Source organism: Hyla sarda, chromosome 9 (assembly GCF_029499605.1).
Source record: "Hyla sarda isolate aHylSar1 chromosome 9, aHylSar1.hap1, whole genome shotgun sequence".
Lineage (NCBI taxonomy): Eukaryota > Metazoa > Chordata > Amphibia > Anura > Hylidae > Hyla > Hyla sarda.
The window spans coordinates 85,603,892-85,624,969 of record NC_079197.1 but is presented as its reverse complement, the minus strand read 5'-3'; the positions used below and the strand labels follow the sequence as shown (position 1 = coordinate 85,624,969).

Genomic DNA, 21,078 nt, shown 5'->3' with positions numbered 1-21,078 from the left:
TCACTTCTTTCATTTTACAGAAGCCTTTTCAAAAATGAAAGCAGCAATCTGATTGGTTGCTATGGGCAACTGGTCAATTTTCCCTCTGCACAGGTCTTGATGAATTCCCTCCCGTGTCTAACTCCTCAATAACCAGATTTATCAATGACCAAATTGAGCAGAAAGATCAGAACATGAAAAGCTGATCATTATCATTGTCTGTACCTCAAGTCTTTCTCTAATACACAGGAATAATGCACAAAGTGATGTCACAGAACAGAGGTAATACATCCAATGATGTCACAAAACAGGGGTAATGCAATGATGTCACAGTTAAGGTGACCTCAACTCTGTGACACTCTCTTTACTGAAGGGAACACCACTGGCCATAATTCTTAATTCCACACTTGGATATATGGAAAGTCAGTTGAACAGTACGCAGCTTTTTTTTTTATAAAGCTATATGTACCCTGTATGATTTTACTATCTGGGCACTATGTGGTATTCCATACAAAGGAGGCATCAGAAGTTGCTGCACATGGCACCATCATAAATAAAATGCTTGTCCTATGTAACAGTAGTGGGATAATCATAACACATCAGTGACATAGTATAAGGATAATGTCCTCTACTCTCCTCCTCCTTTTCAGCTTGTTCTCTTTTCATTCCTGCATGTCTCACACTCCCCTTTGTAGCGTTCTCTACTGCTTCTTCTACAGTATATAACTCATTTGCCCAAATTAAGTAAAACTGGCAAATTTCACTAGACTTGAAAGTCTGGCATTCTAAGGTTCACACATACGTTTTGAAACTTATTTTGAGCCAATATTTGTTTAGCCTTTCATTTTCTCTTGGCCCTTTTGTAGCTGTCTACTGCTGGAAAAAATTGCCAAAATAGCATGTGTGAACATAGCCTAAGAATGTGCAAGATTTATCACAGCAGTTTAAGTTTTTTGATAAATCTGTTGTATTCTTAGACCAACTAATAGTTGGCTTATACTGCACCAGAATCTTAGCACAGTGTTACGTCATAGACCATACCCCCTTTATCAATGCCACACTCCTTCCATTGGTGAGGAGATATCTAAAGAGTGTCTAAAACTCTTTATAACTGGGTCATAAGTCATATACAGGGGTGTAACTATAGGGGGGGGGGGGGGGGGTGCAGAGGAAGCAGTCACACTGGTGTCTAAGGATGTCCCAAGGTACATCTTCCTCGAAAGAGACCAGTGTTATAATTGGAACATTGGGCCCTGTTACAGATTTAGCATCAGGGCCCAGAAGCTACAATTTAAAGGAATACTCAGTTTGAAACATTTTATCCCCGCCGCTGGAGACCAAAACCCTGAAATCTGGACATAGCTTCCACATTCGCGACATCACGCCACGCCCCCTCCATGCAGAAACTTGGCCGGAAACTTGGCCTGGATAGGGGATAAGATGTTTCCAGCAGAGTACCCCTTTAAGCCTCTGGTCATAAAACACAGTTTCTGGCACATATGATGCTTGAATTCTGGCATGTGTGCAATAGTAAATCTCCCCCTTGTCTCTGCTCGTGTTCAATTCTGCCCATGCTCTTTTCTCTCAGGTTTCTACCTTTTTATTCTCTTTACCTCTTTCTTTATATCTCTTTTTAACTTTTTCCGTATATGAAAACCTGTTACCTTGCTTTCATTCTCTATCTTGTAGGCACCAATGGTTAATGTAATGTCATTTATTAGTGTGTCTAATCAAATTGCTTACAAATTAATTATGTCTTAGATTTTTAATGATTTATTGCTGAACTTTACCACATTGTACTCTCATAGGAAAACTGCTTGTCTGCAATATATATATATATATATATATATATATATATATATATATATAATTATTATTATTATTTTTTTTTTTTGCATAATAGAAACATTGATTAGATAAGATTTTTGGGCTTTATGTGGACTCTTTGCAGTCTAAATGTCTTGTGCTTGTGGATGTTATTGACTTGGCATGCATATATCCTGTGGGAAGAAAGTAAATGACCTCATGAGTCAGGGAAATTGTATCATGCTATTCTAGGTTTCCACATATTCTCTATTAAACATTGGATGCTGGCTGTTGGCCCTGGCTGTTTTATTTTGGTTAGATAGAAAATGCTATTTCTGCGATAAAACATCTTTATTGTTTTGTGAGATTTGAAGCAGTTTATTAAATTGAGATCCAGCTATATATCTGGGAATATAGAAATATAAATCTGGAGGTGATCATTTTAAGGTTAAAAAGTGAAATGGAAGATAGTCAGCTACACCTTTCCTTGCGCTCGGCAATCTCCTCAGAAATATGAAGAAAAGAAAGCAGGAGCCAGCGCACAGTCTTCAGGTTTATTCAAGAGGTATACAAAGGTAACAGGATAGTACACATACCGGCACTCCGGATAGGATGTGACGCGTTTCGGGTCACGTGACCCTTTGTCAAACAGACAAAGGGTCACGTGACCCGAAACGCGTCACATCCTATCCGGAGTGCCGGTATGTGTACTATCCTGTTACCTTTGTATACCTCTTGAATAAACCTGAAGACTGTGCGCTGGCTCCTGCTTTCTTTTCTTCATTTTAAGGTTAGTTTAGTGTAAGATAACAGTGCATAATATCAGCTGTTTTGTGCACCTCCCAACTGTTTGGATGGACAAAGAGGGACATTTATGGTTTATTGTATGAAAGATCCTTTTTTTAACATGCATTTCTATATACCTAAATATGTTTTTATTTAAAACATATCTGTCATATCACAAAAATAATGCTTATTTATGTCACTCACTATGTCATGCAGATGCTTTACACTTTTATGTGTCTTGCTTCTGTGTTTTGCCCAGAAATCCTTCTATTCTGCTTCTCACTCATTCTAATCCACTGCTTAGGAAGGGTGTGTCGGAGGCAAGCTCTGAGCCTGCCCTCACTCACCATGCATTCACTTCTTCCCTAAGTCTGCTGTGCTGGGTCTCTTCGTCCAATAACTGCAGGCTGCTCTGTAACCCCCTCCTCTCTGTTTCCATGCTGCAGACTGATAGGACAGGAGTGAGAACAAAGGATCAGGCATGGAACTACAACATGCCCAGTCTTTCTTCACAGACATACAGTAGAGGGTATACAGTAGAGGGTCGCTTTATAGTAAGATTTTTATTGTTGCACATAGCAACCAATCAGAGATTAGCTTACTTTTCTCATATTGCTCTGGTAACAAAGAGAATCTTGGTGTAAGACAGTTTGACCAGTACTGCTAAAATCAACTGGTTTGGCCAACTTTGCTCTGTATTTACAGTAATACATCTATGAAATGTCCTACTACAAGAGGTAATAATAGCACATACAGTGACAGCATTCAGAAAGGGTTGGATACTGTTCTAATGATAAATATTATTAGGATTATATGCACACACACACTATTTTGAACTCATTTTTGAGCATCAAGAAAAGTCACAGACGAAATGAGTCCTACATTTCCAGATTTTGTGAACCATTTTTTTCTAATGTTTTTGTCTGTTTTTTCTAGGGGAGGGGCTACAGCAAAGCCTAATATTCAATTTACCAACCATCATTTTATGGGGCTGTACATAGCCGAAATAACAAACGACCCCAATATCATGCTAAAATTTGAATTTGTTTCATAAAGAAAGCCAAAAAAGAAGTCCTTTTCATTTTCTCCTGCACTATCGACATGTACTGGTGGATAGTGCGGGAGACGCTGATTAAAATGAGCCCTACCTTGGTCTGATCCACGCCGCCGTTCGCCCGCAATTGTAGTTTTAATCTCTGTGTATATATGGCTGTAACTGGCAAAGGTGGTGCTTCTGCGGGCTAACTGACACTGACGTCAGCGCCGCTCATGAGGGAGAACAGGAGGGATGAATATTCATGAGCGGCGCTGACGTCAGTGTCAGTTAGCCCGCAGAAGCACCGCCTTTCCCAGTTACAGCAGGATATACACAGAGATTAAAACTACAAGTGCGGGTGAACAGCGGCGCGGATCAGACCAAGGTAGGGCTAGTTTTACTCAGCGTCTACCGCACTATCCCCCAATACCGGTGGATAGTGCGGGAGAAAATATGTGACAGTTTTCCTTTAAATTTGTTAAATTCTGACCATAATTATAAAGTATCAAGAGAACACAGCCATAAATCATAAAATCAATATCATTTTTTTTATATTGTATATCTCAATGAGTCTCAGTATAAATTGTAATCTCAGGCTTATAGATGTAGCAGAGTTGAAGAGGCACTCTGTTTTACTTATTTATTTATTTTTTTTAGCTCTGAAAGCTACCGTGCTTAATGTGTTTAATGGAAGTTAGTCCTGGGTCAGCAAACCTCCTGTCAGCTATAGGATCAGGATATATAGAAGATACACACCTCTCCTGAGGTTATGTTTTACTTCTTTGCCTTTTTTGCCATGAAATTCCCCAAATTGTGATGAATAAAGGTGCTTTTTTTTGCTGAAATTGTGAACATCAAGGTAAAAATTGCATCAGAAACAGCCAAAATACATAAAAACAAGTCAAAAAGGCAATTATAATGGAGTGTGCAAATACAGCCTAAAGACTTCATATCTTCATAAAAACACTTCAATGATTAAAGGTAGAGATGAGTGAATTTTTGAAATTTTGGCCGATTCGCAAAATTTTCCCAAAAAAATTGGTTTGGTCGGAATTTATTTGCGGCAAATCGGTATTAAAAACGGCTATTTCTAGCCTACAGAGGGCCTCAATGGGGTGTAGAGCACTTTGCCGTGCTGTAACATGCATAGGGTGTGTGTTGGGTTAGTGAAATAATACTGTTATTCAGTATGACATGCAGATCAGAGGCGTCGCTATTAGAATCACTATCGCAGAACGGCAAAAAGGTAGAGCCTGGAGGTGGCATCAGTATGAGGAGACAATACAGTGGCTGAATGATACAGCATGGAGGTGGCGGAAGCATGTGGAGACCATATAGCCTCAATAGGGGCGTAGAACACTTTGCCTTGTCCTAACACGCATAGGCAGTGTGCTGTGTTAGTGAAATAATACTGTTATTCAGTATGACATGCAGATTACAGGCATCGCTATTAGAATCACTGCTGCCAAGCGTTTGGAGGTGGCAGCAGGGAGACCATACACGGTCAAAATTGAAGAGAATAAAGAGAATTTTATGTAATTTTTTTTAATTTGAATTTATAAAAAAAAAATTTGAGTACCCATTCTGGTGAGCATCGAGCTGATGGTCCTCCACCAGGCGATACACCACCTGTTCCAGCCCCTGCCTCTCAATGCCCCCCTGACTGTGAAAGTGCAAATGTTTCATTTAATCAGTTATGGTTCATTGTTATTACTTTGTCAATTTTCTGAAATTGAAATTTAAGATTTAATAATAAAATGTGTGGTTACAAAAGACCAAATCCAACAAGGAATCACATGTCACATGGTAGCACAATGACAGAGCCTAGAGGTGGCAGCAGCATGAGGAGACCATAATCTGGCAGAAGAAACAGCCTGGAATTGGTGGCAGCAAGAGGGGACTCTATATTGGCTGAATGACACAGCCTAGAGTTGACGGCAGCATGAGGTGACCATAGGGCCTCACAATCCCTAAGATAATAAGATGAATTTTCAAATTTAAATTGAAGATTTATGGTAGCTAGTGCTACCATAAAAATGTTTAGGTAATGTCCCAGCAGCATGAGGAGACTATATAGTGGCTGAATGACACGACCTGGAGTAGGTGGCAGCATGAGGAGGAGACCATAGGGCCTCACAATCCCTAAAATAAAAATATGAATTTTTAAATTGGTGTTTTATGGTAACTAGTGCTACCTTCGCATTTTTAAGTAATGTACAGGCAGCATGAGGAGACAATATAGTGGCTGAATGACACAGCCTGGTGGTGGCGACAGCATGTGGAGACAATAGGGCTTCACAATCCCTAAGATACTAAGATGAATTTTCAAATTTAAATTGAAGATTTATGGTAGCTAGTGCTACCATTAAAATGTTCCAGCAGCATGAGGAGACCATATAGTGGCTGAATGACACAGCCTGGAGTTTGCGGCAGCATGAAAAGACCATATGGTAGCTGAATGACACAGCCTGGAGCTGGTGGCAGCATGAGGAGACCATATGGTGGCTGAATGACATGACCTGGAGTCGGCGGCAGCATGAGGAGGCGACCATAGGGCCTCACAACCCCTAAGAAATAAAGATGCATTTTCATATTTAACTTGGAGATTTAGGGTAGCTAGTGCTACCTTAACATTTTTAAGTAATGTACAAGCAGCATGAGGAGACAATATAGTGGTTGAATGACACAGCCTTGAGGTGGCGACAGCATAAGGAGACAATAGGGCTTCACAATCCCTAAGATTAAAAGATTAATTTTCAAATTTAAATAGAAAATGTATGGTAGCTAGTGCTACCTTACACATGTTTAAATAATGTACAAGCAGCATGAGGAGACCATATAGTGGCTGAATGACACAGCCTGGAGTTTGCGGCAGCATGAAGAGACCATATGGTAGTTGAATGACACAGTCTGGAGGTGGCGGCAGCATGAGGAGACCACATGGTGGCCGAATGACACAGCCTGAAGTTTGCCGCAGCAAGAGGAGACCATATAGTGGCTGAATGACACAGCCTGGAGTTTGCGGCAGCATAAGGAGACCATATAGTGGCTGAATGACACAGCCCAGAGTTTGCGGCAGCATGAGTAAACCACATATTGGCTTAATGACACAGCCTGGAGGTGGCGGAAGCATAAGGATACAATATGGTGGCTGAATGACACAGCCTGGAGTTTGTGACAGCATGAGGAGAACATATGGTGGCTGAATGACACAGCCTGGAGGTGGTGGCAGCATGAGGAGAACATTTAGTGGCTGAATGACACAGCCTGGAGTTTGCGGCAGCAGGAGGAGAACATACAGTGGCTGAGTGACACAGTCTGGAGGTGGCAGCAGCATGAGGAGACCATATGGTGGCTGAATGACACAGCCCGGAGTTTGCAGCAGCATGAAGAGAACATATGGTGACTGACTGACACAGCCTGGAGGTATCGGCAGCACGAGGAGACCATATGGTTGCTAAATGACACAGCACGGAGTTTGCAGCAGCTTGAGGCGACCATATAGTGACTGAATGACACAGCCTGAAGTTTGCCGCAGCATGAGGAGACCATATGGTGGCTGAATGACACAGCCCGGAGTTTGCACCTTCATGAGGAGAACATATGGTGGCTGAATGACACAGCTTGGAGGTGGTGGCAGCATGAGGAGACCATATGGTGGCTGAATGACAAAGTCTGGAGTTAGCGACAGCATGAGGAGACAATAGGGCTTTACAATCCCTATGATTAAAAGATTAATTTTCTAATTTAAATTGAAAATTTATGGTAGCTGTGCTACCTCAAAAATGTTTAAGTAATGTACAAGCAGCATGAGGAGACCATGTAGTGGCTGAATGACACAGCCTGGAGTTGGCGACAGCATGAGGAGACAATAGTGCTTCACAATCCCTAAGATTAAAAGATGAATTTTCTAATTTAATTTGAAGATTTATGGTAGCTAGTGCTAACTTAAAATTTTTTAAGTAATGTACAAGCAGCATGAGGAGACCATATAGTGGCTGAATGACACAGCCTGGAGGTGGCGGCAGCATGAGGAGACCATATGGTGGCTGAATGACACAGCCAGGAGTTTGTGGCAACATGAGGAGACCATATAGTGTCTGAATGACAGTATAATACCTACACTCTTCCTCTGAATAATATATAAAAAAATAAAAAATAGAAACTGGCAACAACACTCCTATACCAAAGGCTCCTACAATTGTCACCAAAAACCAGTGAACACCAATAATTACAAAAATATAAATACATTTTATTAAACAATTTACCAAAAATCACAATACAAAAAAAGACAGATGACCCCAACCCCTAAAAAACATATACCCCAGATATAGCAACGGTACCCTGGTACTGGATTACATCAAATTACAATAACAGAAACAATGCACAATAACAATCAATCCCCCTTAGCAATGATATGGCAATGACTGCATCAACTAACTTATAATCACATACAATCGGCCAACTAATTACGTAGGATGTCACTGTAGTATGTCAGTTTGTTCTCCCTCTCAGTGGGTGTAAAAAGGTCCCCAGTTTGTGCCAGAAGCGAGGGTCCAATAAGGTGGAGAGCCAGAAGTCATCCTGCTGCCAAATGGTGACAATTCGGCAGTTCTACGCAAGCAACTGAGCATGCATTGTACGATTTGTGCAAGTGACTCTGAGGGACTCCCTACCTCCATCTCCCTGGCATACTGCCACGGCGTGTCTGGGTCCTCTGTCTCACCTTCCTTATAACCCTCTATCTCCTCTGGCTGCTCCTGCTCCTCCTCTCCTGTCAGATGACTAGAAAAACAGCCAATTTTGCGAAACCTAAACTGTGCTCGACTGTACCCCTCCCCCTCCTCCTCCTCCTCCTCCTCTTCCAGTTCAGTCCCACAGGGCTCATGTGGCCATGAGATTTAGGCGCCACACCTCCAGTGCCCTGACCAGCCATCGTTTCCAACATGTGTTGTAGGAAATGAAGCAGTGGAATGATGTCATTCATCCCTTAATCCTGACGACTGACTAATAATGTGGCTTCCTAAAAGGGCCCGAGCAAATGGCAGGTGTCACGTATTAGCTGCCACTTGTTGACATTGAAGTTTCACAGAGAGTATCCCTATCTGCTTGGATCATCAAGAAATCGGTGATGGCTTTTCTCTGTTTGTATTGTCAGACTAACATATGGAGGGTGGAATTCCAACATGTCGCAACGTCACAAATCAGACTATGTTGGGGGATATCGTTCTGACACTGCAGCTCACGGATGGCTGAAGTGTATGCAAAGTTTCCTTCCCATTGTTAGGATGTCTTGCAAATGGGGGAACACTTCAGGAACCACTTGACAACCAGATTGAACATGTGTGCCATGCAGGGAGCATGGCTCAGCCTTCCTTGTCGCAGTTCAGACAAGATGTTCTTCCTGTTGTCATTCACCATAATTCCCATTTCCGATTTCCGTGGAGTACGCCACGCTCCGATTTTTTCATGAATTAATTTTAGCAGTTCCTCCCCTCCGCCAAGGGAAACCATGTGAAGAACAGCGTGGTACCACCATGCCCTGCACACATGGTATGCTGAAGGGGCACTGAGACTTGTCCAACACTGTCACAGGACTAACGGCCTGAAAGCGTGGAGGAAGAAGCGACGTAACCTTTCCCTGTTGCTGTTATGGCTGTGCAGGAACCACATTCACCCAGTGGGCCGTAAAGGGCATGTATTGTCCCTTACAATAGTTACAGCTCCAGACGTCGGCACTGCCATGCACTTTGGTACACACCCACAGGCTCAAGGACTGGCCTACCTTCTCTTCCAAAAAATTGTGCAGCTCCGGTACTGCTTTCTTCGCAAAAAAATGACGGCTTGGGGACTCTCCACCTTGGCTCGGCATAAGCCATCAGTTCTCTGAAAGGTGCAGAGTCCACCACTTGAAAAGGGAGGGACTGTATCACCGCAACTTGGACAGGAGCACATTCAGCTTCTGCGCCGTTGGATGAGTGGACGCATATTGTTGTCTCTTGGATATGGCTTCGCTGATGGATTGCTGACAGAATGACTGACTTAAAGTAGGAGGAGCAGGAGCATCTGGACTGACAGAAGATGGGTATGACACACAGCTCCCTTCGGCTGAGGTGGTGGAGTCTTGGCTGGCTGAAAGAGGAAGCGGCGGGCCACTGGGTGATGCAGCATGCTGGACCACCTCATCGACACCAAGGTTCTCCCAGGCCGCTTTATGGTGGCGCAGCATAAGTTGACGCAGGGCTGTGGTGCCAGCATTGGGAGCCTGGCCACGCTTCACCTTTTGCCGACACATCTTGCATGTGGCTATGTTAATCCCCTCCAGATGCTTGATGAAAAACAGCCACACCGCCGAGTAGCTGATTTTCCCACCAACAGTCTGCACTAATTGACTTCTACTGCCGTCGTCTCCAGGAACCCCTGGTCCACTACCTCTTGGGAAGGTAAGATGCCGCGAAGCAGGTGGTCTCCCCCCCCCCCCCCCGGGCACGTTTGGCTCCAGAATTTCCACTTCTGCCACCATTCTGACTGCCAACCATGCTACCACCTTGCTGGCTCAGCTGCTGCCTCACTGGCAACCTGCAACCCTCTTCTCCTGATAATGATGAAGCACCCTTCTCCCAATTGCAATCAGCTTCATCATGATCAACAGGTGTCTGCACGTCACTGATGTCACTTGAAAAAGTAATAAAATTTATTATAAAATTTAGATCATAAATTTAAATTCCAATAATCTGGCAATTGACATGCATAAATTGCACAATGAATCTATACAGTCTCAGCAATGATATTAAATACAGTCCTCTGAGATTGTTATAGCTAGCCGTCTTATAGATAATCTTATAACTCTCACCGATCTCCGACCACTGGTCTCGTGCTGCGACGGACTGTGAATAGGGTCCTGTGGCTGTTCGTGCGGGTACTGCGATCATATAGGTAGCGGTGATTGCAGGCTTTGCGTGTGCTGCAAGTGGTCAGAATCTGGCAGGAGTCTCCTTCCCTTTATCACTCCCTTACCTTTGTACACAAATCATCTACTGAAGAAGGGATCAGATTAAGCAACCTGAAACGCGTTTAGAGCCTTTTATCATCTGAATTTAGCACCAGAAAAAACGTACTGCCAATTGCTGACAATTTACATGCAAGCCGGCTTTTTCTAAAAAGATCCGCCTACCTCACCAGGTTCTCCACCTTATCACTGGGCATGCAGCTTGCTTGATCCAGGAAGAACTCTTGTCTCAAGAATAAAAAACTGCAAGTATTCAACTCGCTAATTGCGGGCTCCATCCATTCGGGGACTCCTGCCAGAGTCTGACCCCGTGCAGCACATGCAAAACCTGCAATCACCGCTACCTATATGATCGCATAGCCCACACGAACAGCCACAGGACTCTATTCACGGTCCGTCGCAGCACGAGACCAGCGGCCGGAGACCGGTGAGAGTTATAAGATTATATATATGATGGCTAGCTATAACCATCTAAGAGGACTGTATTAAATATCATTGCTGAGACTGTATAGATTCATTGTGCAATATATGCATGTCAATTGCCAGATTATCGGAATTCCGAACCAACAGACATTACCATCAATACAGGAGTACTTTCATATTAGCAGGCAGTAATTAATTTATCATAAGGGCCCAATGGTTAAACGTCTACAAATCTAGTGCAAAATTATTTTAACATAGTTGCTATTTTATGTTTTGTTAAAATTTATGGTCTAAGTTGTATAATAAATTTTATAACTTTTTCAAACACATTGTTTCCAACTATTGTTGTGTACCATCTAGTATGGTGAGATCCTTGAGGTGCGGTTAAATATTTATTTATAGTTTCAACTAAGGATTGTGTCTGAGGAACCCACCGACTGTTAATTTTCACTTGTGTTAGATTTCACTTGTGATGAAGTGGATGAGCATGTTAACCAATCGATGACGGCATATGGGTTGCTGGTCGAGACATGACCACTAGCTGATACCGGGAGATCAGGCCTCTCGTTGTGACTCCTGCTGCCACTCGCCCCTATTCTTTTGCGACCTCTGCCTGCGCCTGATGAATTTAGGCCTCTGCCACTTCTCTGTGCTTGTCCTGGCACTTCTCTGCCTGACATACTTAGTGCATATATGAGGGGAGTACAATACACTTCACTACGCTTGAAACAGTATTTGTCTAGAACAGAAGCAGGTGTGTACTTTTGGCTGGCCTTTTACAGCAACTAGGACCTTTAGACTTTATCAGGAACAAAATGGTACACCACTTAGATGTACGTATGTGCTATGCAATTATGAGGGAAGAAACATGTGCTACAGTACGCTTAAATAAGTGTTTGTTTACACCAGCTGGTAAGTACTTTTGCCTGGCCTTTCACAGTATCTAGGCCCTTGAGACTGTAATAAGAACAAAATAGTACACCACTTAGATGTACATATGTGGTATGCACTTATGAGGGCAGAAAAATGCGGTACAGTATGCTTAAAAAAGTATTTGTGTACAACACCAGCCATTGAGTACTTTTGCCTGGCCTTTCACAGTATCTAGGCCCTTGAGACTTTAACAGGAACAAAGTAGTACACCACTTAGATGTACATATGTTTCTGCACTTATGAGGGGAGAAAAATGTGCTATGATACGCTTAAAAAAGTATTTGTGTACAACACCAGCCACTGAGTACTTTTGGCAGGCCTTCCACAGTATCTAGGCTCTTCAGACTTTAACAGGAACAAAAGAGTGCACCACTTAGATGTACGTATGTGCTATGCACTTATAAGGGCAGAAAAATGTGCTACAGTACGCTTAAGAAAGTATTTGTGCACAACACCAGCAGTATACACCAGTGCTGCAGTCGCTATGTACTAGACCCAAAATTGCACTTTCTCTCTTAATCTCACTCCCTTCCCTATCATTGCTTCTAGGCTGGATTTGTGCTTGAGCTGAATCGCTGCTGTTGTTCTGTGCAACACACTGCTCTCTGTAATAGAACGCTGTAGACAGTGACCGGGAGGTGAATTGCTGCAGTAATAATGCTTTTCTGTGAAACACACTGCCCTCTTTCCCTCTCTCTGTGCAACAGAACACTGACTTGACTACTAGATGAATCGCTGCTGGAAAAAGCTTTTCTGTGCAACACACAGTGCTGTCTGTCCCTATCTATCTCTCTGCAGTGAAAGGTTGAAGGGCTGTGACATCACAGGGGTGACTGGCTGCTGACTGGCTGCATCATGCATGTGATTCCGGGTCATCCCACCTACCCTTGTTCCTGCCTTCCCAGGATTCCTTGCCCCATGTCCTCACATGTGGATCTGCCATTTTAGATGCACTGGAGCCTGGACTGATCTAAATGAAGTTTAACCTCTTAAGGACCCAGGGCGTATGGATACGCCCTCACACCCTGGGCCTTAAGGACCCAGGGCGTATCCATACGCCCTGGCGTTTTCCGGTCCCTGCCGCGCGCCGGGCAGAGATCGGAACCGGATGCCTGCTGAAATGCTTCAGCAGGCATCCAGGGCTAACGCCGAGGGGGGCCATGTAGATCTGCGGCGATACTGGGCTGATCGGGTCTCTGGGACCCGACCACCAGGTAATTTAGCATGATCCCGGCTGTCACAGAAAGCCAGGACCATGCTAAAGTATAGGAGCGACGTGGCAAGCCTGCCACCTCCTCCTATCCCCTGCGATTCTTCGGTTAGCTAACCGAAAAATCGCAGGGGGGGGGACGGTTACTTCCTCCCGCCCTGCCCGGCCCCTGGAAGTCCGGAGAGGATGGGAGGAAGACCGGAGGACGCGGCGGGGGACGGGGGAGTGATGGGGCTCGGCCCCGGTACTTACCTCGTCCCTGAAGACCCGGATCCCGGTGATGAAGAAGGCGGCGGCGGCGACAGGTGAGTTCCTCTTCAGCCGCGGTCGGGCCCTTTACAGCAATGCACGTCGCCGTAAAGCGACATGCATTGCTGTAATGGGACCATGTATACTACAACTCCCAGCATGCCCAGACAGCCCTTGGCGTCTGGGCATGCTGGGAGTTGCAGTTTTGCAACATCTGGAGGTCCACACTTTGGAGACCACTGTGCCCTTCCAGATGTTGCAAAACTTCACATCCTCAGCATTCCCTTACTGTCCAGGCATGCTGGGAGTTGTAGTTCTGTAACATCTGGCCCTTCAGATGTTGAATAACTACAACTCCCAGCATGCCTTGACAGTTTTGGCATACTGGGAGTTGTAGTTTTGCAACATCTGGAAGGGCACAGATTGGGAACCACTGTATTAGTGGTCTGCAAACTGTAGTCCTTCAGGTGTTGCAAAACTACAACTCCAAGCATGCTGGGAGTTGTAGTTCGGCAATATCTGGCTCTAAAGATGTTGCCGAACTTCTACTTCCAGCATGCCTGAGAATGTCTGAGAGTAGTGGTTTTGCAACAACTGGAGGCACACTGGTTGGGAAACATTGTCTGTTTCCTAACTCAGTGTTTCCCAACCTGTGTGCCTCCAGCTGTTGCAAAACTATAACTACCAGCATGCACTGATAGACTGTGCATGCTGGGAGATGTAGTTTTGCAACAGCTGGAGGTTCCCCCCCTGTGAATGTACAGGGTACATTCACATGGGCAGGGGGCTTACAGTGAGTATCAGGCTGCAAGTTTGCGATGCAGCTCAAACTCGCAGCGGGAAACTCGCTGTAACCCCCCGCCCATGTGACTGTACCCTAAAAACACTACACTACACTAACACAAAATAAAATAAAAAGTAAAAAACACTACATATACACATACCCCTACACAGCCCCCCTCCCCAATAAAAATGAAAAACGTCTGGTACGCCACTGTTTCCAAAATGGAGCCTCCAGCTGTTGCAAAACAACAACTCCCAGTATTGCTGGACAGCCGTTGACTGTCCAAGCATGCTGGGATTTTTGCAACAGCTGGAGGCACCCTGTTTGGGAATCACTGGCGTAGAATACCCCTATGTCCACCCCTATGCAAATCCCTAATTCAGGCCTCAAATGCACATGGCTCTCTCACTTTGGAGCCCTGTTGTATTTCAAGGCAACAGTTTAGGGTCACATATGGGGTATCGCCGTACTCGGAAGAAATTGCCTAACAAATTTTGGGGGGCTTTTTCTCCTTTCACCCCTTATGAAAAGGTGAAGTTGGGGTCTACACCAGCATGTTAGTGTAAAAAAATGAATTTTCTACACTAACATGCTGGTGTTGCCCTATACTTTTCATTTTGACTAGAGGTAAAAGGGAAAAAAGCCCCCCAAAATTTGTATTGCAATTTCTCCCGACTACGGAGATACCCCATATGTGGGCGCAAAGTGCTCTGGGGGCGCACAACAAGGCCCAGAAGGGAGAGTGCGCCATGTACATTTGAGGTAATTTGCACAGGGGTGGCTGATTGTTACAGCGGTTTTGACAAACGCAAAAAAAAAAAAAACCCACATGTGACCCCATTTCGGAAACTACATCCCTCATGGAATGTAATGAGGGGTGCAGTGAGCATTTACACCCCACAGGTGTCTGACAGATCTTTGGAACAGTGGGCTGTGCAAATTAAAAATTTTGTACAGCCCACTGTTCCAAAGATCTGACAGACACCAGTGGGGGTAAATGCTCACTGTACCCCTTGTTATGTTCTAGTTTCCAAAATGGTATGCCATGTGGGGGTTATTTTGCTGTCCTGGCACCATAGGGGCTTCCTAAATGCGACATGCCCCCCGAGCAAAATTTGCTCTCAAAAAGCCAAATATGACTCCTTCTCTTCTGAGCATTGTAGTTCACCCGTAGTGCACTTCAGGTGAACTTATGGGGTACCTCCATACTCAGAAGAGGTGGGGTTACAAATTTTGGGGGTATTTTTTGCTATTAATCCTTGCAAAAATGTGAAATATGGGGGAAAACACACATTTTAGTGAATTTATTTTTTTTTTTTTACGTATGCAAAAGTCGTGAAACCCCTGTGGGGTATTAAGGCTCACTTTATTCCTTGTTACGTTCCTCAAGGGGTCTAGTTTCCAAAATGGTATGCCATGTGGGTTTTTTTTTGCTCTCCTGGCACCATAGGGGCTTCCTAAATGCGACACGCCCCCGAGCAAAATTTTCTCTCAAAAAGCCAAATATGACTCCTTCTCTTCTGAGCATTGTAGTTCGCCCATAGTACACTTCTGGTCAACTTATGGGGTACCTCCATACTCAGAAGAGATGGGGAGACATATTTTGGGGGGTATTTTCTGCTATTAACCCTTGCAAAAATGTGAAATTTGGGGGTAAACACACATTTTAGTGAAATTTTATTTTATTTTTTACATATGCAAAAGTCGTGAAATACATGTGGGGTATTAAGGCTCACTTAATTCCTTGTTACGTTCCTCAAGGGGTCTAGTTTCCAAAATGGTATGGTATGTGTTTTTTTTTTGCTGTTCTGGCACCATAGGGGCTTCCTAAATGCAACATGCCCCCCAAAAACCATTTCAGAAAAATGTACTCTCCAAAATCCCCTTGTCGCTCCTTCGCTTCTGAGCCCTCTACTGCGCCCGCCGAACACTCTACATAGACATATGAGGTATGTGCTTACTCGAGAGAAATTGGGCTACAAATACAAGTATACATTTTCTCCTTTTGCCCCTTGTAAAAATTCAAAAATTGGGTCTACAAGAACATGCGAGTGTAAAAAATTAAGATTGTGAATTTTCTCCTTCACTTTCCTGCTATTCCTGTGAAACACCTAAAGGGTTAAAAGGCTGACCAAATATCATTTTGAATACTTGGGGGGTGCAGTTTTTATAATGGGGTCATTTGTGGGGTATTTCTAATATGAAGACCCTTCATATCCACTTCAAACCTGAACTGGTCCCTGAAAAACAGTGAGTTTGGAAATTTTGTGAAAAATTGGAAAATTGCTGCTGAACTTTGAAGCCCTCTGATGTCTTCCAAAAGTAAAAACACGTCAATTTTATGATGCAAACATAAAGTAGACATATTGGAAATGTGAATAAAAAAAAATATTTTGAATATCCATTTTCCTTACAAGCAGAGAGCTTCAAAGTTAGAAAAATGCAAAATTTTCTAATTTTTCATAAAATTTTGGGATTTTTCACCAAGAAAGGAAGTAAGTTACCAAAAATTTTTACCACTATGTTAAAGTAGAATATGTCACGAAAAAACAATCTCGGAATCAGAATGATAACTAAAAGCATTCCAGAGTTATTAATGTTTAAATTGACAGTGGTCAGATGGTCAAAAAATGGCCGGGTCCTAAGGTGTAAAATGGATGGGTCCTTAAGAGGTTAATGAAGCGATTTGCGCGGTCAAATATTTCTCTACAAAACTGCACTTTGAATAAGATAACGGCTCAAAAGGTTTACCTTGGTGACCTTTAGCCCTAGCAGTCTGATTATGTGAACAGGTGCGGTGATCAAACACCACACCCAAATCTCTCTGCACAGCCAGAGGCTCTATGTGAAATATAGACAGCATTATTGAACGATTTTAGTGATTAAATTACATACAAAATGAAGCCTATAGCATGCCTGTCAAAAAATTTTCCAGAGTGCATCTATAAAGGGGTACTCTGGTGGAAAACATACAGTGCATAATGAAAGTATTTGGCTCTCTTGAACTTTTTGACCTTTTTCCACATTTCAGGCTTCAAACATAAAGATATCAAACTGTATTTTTTTGTGAAAAATCAACAACAAGTGGGACACAATCATGAAGTGGAACGGAATTTATTGGATATTTCAAACTTTTTTAACAAATAAAAAACTGAAAAATTTGGCGTGCAAAATTATTCAGCCCCCTTAACCCCTTAAGGACGCAGCCCTTTTTCACCTTAAGGACTGAGCCCTTTTTCGCAATTCTGACCACCGTCGCTTTACGCATTAATAACTCTAAAACGCTTTTACCGAATATTCTGATTCTGAAATTGTTTTTTCGTGACATATTCTACTTTATTTTGGTGGTAAATTTTTGTCATTGCTTGCATCCTTTTTTGGTGAAAAATCCCAAAATTTCATGAAAATTTTGAAAATTTTCAATTTTTCTAGCTTTGAAGCTCTCTGCTGGTAAGGAAAATGGATATTCCCAAAAAAAATATTTTTATTCTCAAATACAATATGTCCACTTTATGTTGGCATCATAAAATTGACATATTTTAACTTTTTGAAAAAATTAGAGGGCTTCAAAGTAAAGCAGCAATTTAAAAAAATGTCATGGAAATTGCAAAATCTGAAGGGACATATGTTACAGAATTACAACTCCCAGCATGCCTGGGCAGTCTAGGCATGATGAGATTTGTAGTTTGGCAACATCTGGAGGGCAACCATTTGGGCACCACTGTAACAGTGGTCTCCAAATTGTGACCCTCCAGATGTTGCAAAACTACAACTCCCAGCATTCCCAGACAGCCTTTGGCTGTCTGGGCATGCTGGGAGTTGCAGTTTGGCACCCACTACGAAGGGCAGCAGTAAAGATCGCTTACTGCCCCCTTCCTCCCACCCCCTCCTGTCGTTTCCCTACCTGCGCCGTAATCTTTGCTGTCTCCAGCGACGATCGGCGGTTCCCACGCATCTTCTTTGCAGGTACCGGCCTCCATCTTCTCCCCCCGTTCTGCCCAACATCCAGGAGTGGGCAGAACGGGGGGGGGGGGGGTTGCCAATGGCAGGGGATAGGAGGAGATCGCAGCACTGCAACCTCGCTCCTATCCCTCAGGATGATCGGAGGTGTCACTGACAGCTCCGATCATCCCTATTTTCCGGGTGATCGGGTCACCAGAGACCCGATCAGCCCGGAATAGCAGAAAATCGCATGTCTGAATTGGCATGCGATTTTCTGCGATCGCCGACATGGCCCCCCCATGTCGGCGATCGCAGAAAATCGAATGTCAATTCAGACTCGGCTACGTGCCGGGATGCCTTCTGAATAATTTCAGCAGACATTCCGGTCCGGTCCACAACCGGCTAGCGGCGGGGACCGGAATTCCCACAGGCATATGCATACGCCCCACGTCCTTAAGGACTTGGTATGCAGGGCGTATGCAGGGTTAAGCTAATACTTTGTAGCGCCACCTTTTGCTGTGATTACAGCTTTAAGTCGCTTGGGGTATGTCTCTATAAGTTTTGCACCTGGTCCCGCCTCGATTCTACCCTGTCTGGATTAAGGGACCTATCTTCCAAGAAATTAAAGACTGAATTAAAATCTATAAGTTTTGCACCTGGTCCCGCCTCGATTCTACCCTGTCTGGATTAAGGGGCCTATCTTCCAAGAAATTGAAGACTGAATTAAAATCTCCACCTACTATTTTTGCGGGGACAGGATCTGCTAGAATCAATGACTCTAGGGAGGCAAAAAAAGGTTCATTGCCATCGTTAGGACCATAAATATTGTATATACTATAAACACCATTAGGGGAATCTAATAAAATGTTATGTAATCTACCGTCTGTATCTGATTGTGATTGTAAGATAGTATGTTGAAGGCGTTTACTTATTAAAGTTATAACCCCTGCCTTACAATCAGCGGAGGGCAAGCCCAAAACACTACCAACTCACAACTTTTTCATGCGAGAAAACTCAGATTCCAGTAAATGCGTTTCCTGCAATAAAGCCACATCAGCTTTCAATTTATGGAGGTGCCTAAGAACCATCATGCGCTTTTGTGGGGAGCGCAACCACTTAACGTTCCAAGAGACTATCTTCATAAAAAGGAAATAAGTTTGACATTCATACCTTTCCAGTAGTATAGAGGGGAGGCAGAAATGTAGGTCCAGGATGACAGCTGCTGACAAATAATGGAACATAGAACATAGAACACACAACTAAGGAGAAAACTGAAAAAAGAGGTATTAAACAATAATAAAACTGTGACCTCATAACGAGGAACCATAAGTATGTTGCAGGAATGACGTAGTGTGATACGTCCAAGAAAGCACATGACTTCACTTTTTTCGAGGAGAGTTCAAGCTCCCAACCCTGGGGCTGTGTACTAGTGGGTGAGTATATGACCAATAACAGGAAAGGCCAGACACTCAAGCGGTCAGAGTCTCTGCCATCTATAGAGAAAAGAAAGGAATGAGAATGCCAGTGAAAATAAGGGGAAGGGGTAGCATGTTTGACAATAGGAGAAGGGGGGGGCAGAAGAGGAGCAAGGCAAGGAAATGGAGATGAGATAGAAAGTACGGGGAACTTTCCCCCCCCCCCTTTTTCCATAGCTAAACAGCAACTAGAGTATCAACAGCTTGTATAAGAACCAGTAAAAGCCAGACTAAAAATAAACAGTCTCCAGAGAATTCATGAACATGGGAGAAGCCCATCAAACAAAAGAGTTTGTGTAGGACTCAGTAAGACAAGAAAAACCATAGAAAAAATGAAATCCAATTCACATCCCAATTAAGGAGTCGTTCAGGTTGGTGAGGTTGGAAGACGAGATCTGCCATTTTGGGATACCGCACCAGGGGGATCTCCCGTCGGATTGTCCGGCACAGCCAATCGCGACCATTGGAAGGGTTTGGTCTTAGATGTGGGAAAGTTCGGTTGCCGCTTTCGCCTCTTCTAACAAAGGATGCCGGAGCAATAGGATTAAGGAGCATAGAGCTTTCTTCTGTCTGCATGTGAAGATCAGGTCAAATGTGAAAAAAGTCAGCTGCATCCCTGGGTTGATGAAAAATGTGTGCAGCGCCATCTGATGTCTGAACATGAAGTACCGTCGTACTGCAGACGGAATTTGAGTCCTTTTTTTAAACAAGAAAGAACACATTGCTCCGAATGCCTTTCTCTTTTTAGTGACCTCTATAGAGTAATCAGCAAACAATATCACTTTGTGACCTCTGAGCAGGAGGGGGTCTTTGCGAGCCCTAAAAGTGCGTAATATTTCTTCCTTGTCATTATAGTCCAGATACCGCATAATCACTTGTCTAGGACGGGAGTCTGACTGTGAGGGACCATCATTGCGGGGTTGTACAGGGGGTCCAACTCTATGGGCACTTTCCACTCTCCTTCTCTGAGTGAGACCCAGAGCTTTAGGCAATCCAGATTCACAAAGGGTCTGTAGTTGTTGAGGTTTCACTGTCTCAGGTAAACCCACTAACCTTAAGTTATATCTTCTGGACCTGTTTTCTAGATCCTCTATATGGTCTTTTAGATAAGCTGTATCCTGAAAAAGATGTTTCATGGCGGGTATACAAGCAGTATTAGAGTCCTCTAATTTCTGCACCCTCTCCTCCACATTAGTGACCCTATGAGTAGTCTGAGAAAGTTCAGCCTGGATGCTGTGTAGCGTAGCAGATAAGGTTTCTATCATGGCCGCACGCAGTTCTGGAAAAAGGTGTTCCGCTACTGCTGCTGCGTGCTGTTTCATATCAATGCTGCCAAAGGTGTCCCCTCTCTCACCTACAATGCCCGATAGTGGAACTGCGGGCTCACCGTCCGGTGACAGTTGGTAAAGGTCCAGAGTAAAGGATATAGCCGTGTCCATATCCGAC

The 21,078-nt window shown here is 43.7% G+C and overlaps 1 protein-coding gene and 1 long non-coding RNA gene across 5 annotated transcripts in view; one reads left to right on the top strand and one right to left on the bottom strand.

Moving 5' to 3' along the window:
• The window catches only part of ARHGEF9 (Cdc42 guanine nucleotide exchange factor 9), a 356,509-nt gene that overhangs the window by 296,039 nt on the left and 39,392 nt on the right, over positions 1–21,078 (top strand). The gene's annotated exons all lie outside the window — the stretch shown is intronic.
• On the bottom strand, positions 1,882–3,810 carry LOC130291390 (uncharacterized). The gene is made up of 3 exons (XR_008847918.1): positions 3,720–3,810; positions 2,919–3,018; positions 1,882–1,979 (listed from the first exon to the last, which is right to left on the bottom strand). It is a non-coding gene; the product is annotated as an uncharacterized LOC130291390 (long non-coding RNA).